Source organism: Corvus brachyrhynchos, unplaced genomic scaffold (genome assembly GCF_000691975.1).
Source record: "Corvus brachyrhynchos isolate BGI_N302 unplaced genomic scaffold, ASM69197v1 scaffold22, whole genome shotgun sequence".
NCBI lineage: Eukaryota > Metazoa > Chordata > Aves > Passeriformes > Corvidae > Corvus > Corvus brachyrhynchos.
In genome coordinates, this window is record NW_008238355.1 from 6,293,720 (window position 1) to 6,297,949 (window position 4,230).

The following is a 4,230-nucleotide window of genomic DNA, read 5'->3' on the forward strand; positions in this document are numbered from 1 at the left end:
CAGGGCCCCTCTCCCAGGGCTCCATGGCAGGGGAGGGACCCCAACATATTTCTATAGCATGTACAAAGAAAATTACACTTCCTGAAATGCACAATTTCACAGTATTTACTGTGTATTTAGAAAACTGTATTTTTCAATCCTATAGAATGAGACATTTGGTGGAAATATTTAACCAAAACAATATCCTTTAAAGTGTACAGAACTGGGGAAGGGGAAGGGGGAGGAGAAGTGACATTAATAAAATATGGCTACAGGCAAAGAAAAATTGAAAATTCAGAAAATACAGTTTTCACTGGAAAAAAATTTTTATGGTTTTCATTGCTAGCGAAATGAATTTCAAGTACAAGACCAGTCCATAAGAAGTCTTCATCTTCCACTTATTTATGCTTATCATATAGAGTCCTGCAGTGTAAAAGAACACAAGCATCACTCCACAGGTTTAAGCAGTCTCCTAGGTATCTGGGATGACCTGCAAATATAAGGAAAGAGTCATTGAATCAGATTAAAAATTCATTATGAAACCAGTTGAAGGTCCCTCTGTTTGTGGTAGCTGTGCCATTAAGGAAATATCACAGCTGGGTAAGTTGGGGCTCCCTAATCATCAGTGGCTTCACATCCAGCCCTGTTTTAGTCTGTAGCTCAGTCACAGGAAGTTGTTCTTCTGGAAGAACTGGAAGGAATTTCCTGGATATAACAACATTATTGACAACTATTTTAACTGATACTTTTTGGTCCAAGTTTAGCATCAGCAAGAACCTGGGAACAGCCATACACTGCACACAACCCAATATTCATTTTCAGAACACTGTGGCAGAACTGCCCATAAGATACAATTTTCCCTGCTATTTCCAGATAGGACTGTGCTTTGACTGGTTTTGACCAGTTCATTCCTTCCTAGCCAGGCTGGAGGTCATAATAAGATGTAGGACAGCTAGAGTTGAACATCACATTATCTGCTGCCAGCACTTAGGTACTCCTCTGCTGGTTTACATAAATTATGGAGGAAGCTGAAGGGAAATAAAACTGATCCTTGTGCGGGGTAAGTTTATAGGTCAGGCATCAACTAACAGAGATGCATTTCACAGGCAAGACAAAGGCATGAATGAATAGCTGTAAAATGCTGCAGAAAGACCTTACAGATTGAGAAGAGACTTAGTGGAGCAAGAGGGTAATGTCCATGGGCAAAACAGTATTTATCAATGTTGACTTCTGATCTGCTCTGAAATAAAACAGTTGCAGACTGAAACTGAAATCTGATGCTTTCTCTGCACCAGTATATTTGGGAATGAGAGGTTTGATTTGGCGTAGGAGCTGTTCCAAATGTGTGACATGCAATCTGGCTGGCCAGGGGGATTTGCACAGAGGAGTGATTTATTTCTTTGTTTGGTGTTTGATTCTCTGTATTTGGGAAAGTGGCTGCTTCTTTAAAGATGTCTGTTTCAATAACATAGTTCATACACCAAGGAAGCAATGAAAATGGGTTTTTAATTTTGGAATTTTGGTGTGTATATTTGTTTGGTTGGTTTTGGTGTGGATTTTTTTTATATTTGTTTGTTTGTTTTGAACGAAAGAAAAAGAAACATAAACCTACTATGACTTTGAGAGCTCGCAAGGAACAACCTGACATGATTGTCATTTGAATAATGTTTCCACAGTTGTCATTTGAATATTGTTTTCATCATTCTTTTGACACTTTCTATAATTTTGAAGCGGTTTGGAAGTGCTTGATACTATTTTCTTTTATTTCTTCATAGTGGACTCTCTTGTTTTAATATCTTCCCAATCAAAAAGAAACATTGAATATGGCAGTCTAAAAATGTCTGTAATGTATAACAATTACCTAATTGATTTTGACAATATACTACTAAAGTTTTATAACAGAACACTTTTTCTCCTAAAGCATTTTAAAATTATTTTGACATATACAAAGTCATACAAGCATAGTACTTGTGCATTCTATTGAGCCTTTAGAAGTATAGGAATTATCATACTTTATCATACAATGATCGAAGACAATACTTATTCTCCAAAAATGGCAAGCACTGTTCTTTTTATTTGCAAATAAATAAAAATCTCAACGTCTTACAGACTTTTTCAAGAACTGAAAGAAAAAGTTTCAAGATCATTTCCAAAATGTAGCACTTATCAGCCTTCAAAAAATCACTACTTCTGTGGATTCCAAGCATTTTCAGTCTGGTCAGACTGCTGTCATCACACAGAGTATAAGGAACTTGTGTACCATTTGCAGGTTCTTCTAAAACCCAGAAGATTTACAAGAAGCATTATGTAGCCTCCTACCCCTTCAGTATTCCCTCTCTCTGGTCTTACAACAGTAATGTGTGCAGTGTCCTGGGCAGAGTTACAAAAAACATGTTACAGAACATGATGTAATGCAGTACCAAGTAAGGCTCCAAGGTATCATATAGTGCTTTTAAGGATATTTCTTAATTTCATTTGTTTTTAATTTCTGTTCCTGTGTCTGTTAGTACTTATCTTTCCCATTATTCTCTATCACTGCTCTTGTAAATAAGTGATTTTAATTAAAATGCTGAAATACTATGCATAATAGATAGCAATATGATTCTCTATCCCACATAAGGTAAATCACTTATTTTGTGTAGCTAAAATGGCAGCATTTACAAATCAGTAGACATTTGGAAAAATAACAGGAGAATAAACATTACATTAGTTTCAATTTGTTGTGGTTTACAAGACAATTATTTTTGTACTTTTCTGTTTCCCTATGTAACTCTAATCTTTGTTTATCATTCCTAATTTGTAAATACAGGGGTTTTAACCTATCCTTTATTTCTTATTTTTACTATATTGAAAATTGTGTCCCTGCTGTTCTTCCATGAACATTTTCCAAGTATTTCTACATTGTCTGTTAACTGAAATTACTATCGTGTTTTCATACTCCTTAATCACCTAATACCTCTTTGTACAGTTGTCCCTTGCCCACCTGCCAAGAAAGTTAATGTGTTCTGACACATCAGCTATCTCCCTGCAATGCAGTGGCAACCTACCATGGGCCTGGGAGACCCAGGATCTTGTTGTTGTCACCAGCATTAAAAGCAAAGAGAGCAACATTTGCTGAGTTTTTACTGTGTCCTATTAGCAGCAGCAGTCTTGAAGTTGTTCATTTCATCTGAGAATCTTGCAATAACTGTAGGTGTTTGGAAATTTACTCTTCATTTGCACACGTCCCACTATAAGTAGTGTTCCTTCGGAATTTTTTTTCATGTCATCAGTATGTTTTCTTTCTTGACAAAGAGAGCATGCATCCCAAGACCAGCCACATTTTACACAGAAAAGTTCTGAGCAAAGGGAAAGTGGTAAAATGAATAGGCAAAAGTTATTAGAATAAACTCTGCATATATAGTTTTAGAGTGTATAATGTACCTTATTACATGTTTAATGTGTATTATATATATTCTTGTGCAGTGTAGTTCTAGCCCAGTTAAGTGTTTTTTGCCACGTGCCTCTGCTCTATTGGATACATTTTGCATGGCAGGTATTATGGAAAATATTGCATAGGAGCCATCTCACAATATCATGAAGTGCAGAACAGGCTGCTAAGCATGCCCATGCAGCAGAATAAACTTCTTGCATGGAGTAAGCTCATTAGGTCAGCCAACACAAGAAGATTTTCTTAATATTAGAATTGTAGCTAAATAAGCATTCTGACACAGATTCTAATTCAGAAAAGTACATAACCACATGTTTAATCCTAAGCATTTGCATTACTACTTTCTCAGATCAAGACTTGCTAAATCTGCCTGCCTTGTATAAGGGGTAGAGTTGAGGCCATTTTTTCCCTCTTGGGATTGGCCTATGAACTGGATGGAAAAATTAACTGCATAAATTAAAGTGGTGCTAATAGCTTTGTAAGAGAAAGAGCTCTTTTAAATGAAAGGGGCGCATGGATAGTACTTTCTGCTTTTGGAGTTTGTTTTTGTTATCTGAGGTAACTATCTTGTTTGCTTTGCATTGGCCTGTAAATGTATCATGCCAAAAACAGGGATAAGCAACCTGTACGCTCTTTTATTCTCTTTAAATATACTTACTCTATTTAAATATATCCCTGTGGTTTTTATATTGATTTCCTTTAGTTATTCTTTACAAACATAGCAGGGGAAGGGAAGGTGCGGGAAGGTGCGGGAAGGTGCGGGAAGGGAAGGTGCGGGAAGGGAAGGTGCAGGAAGGGAAGGTGCAGGAAGGGAAGGTGCG

General features: G+C 36.7%; 1 long non-coding RNA gene across 1 annotated transcript in view; it reads right to left on the reverse strand.

Annotated features, from left to right (window-relative positions):
• Positions 1-82: 82 nt before the first annotated feature.
• Positions 83-4,230, reverse strand: part of LOC108446996 — a 9,592-nt gene continuing 5,444 nt past the window's right edge. The window contains exon 2 of the long non-coding RNA XR_001862352.1: positions 83-469. This is a non-coding gene — a long non-coding RNA (uncharacterized LOC108446996). The remainder of the gene's footprint in view (positions 470-4,230) is intronic.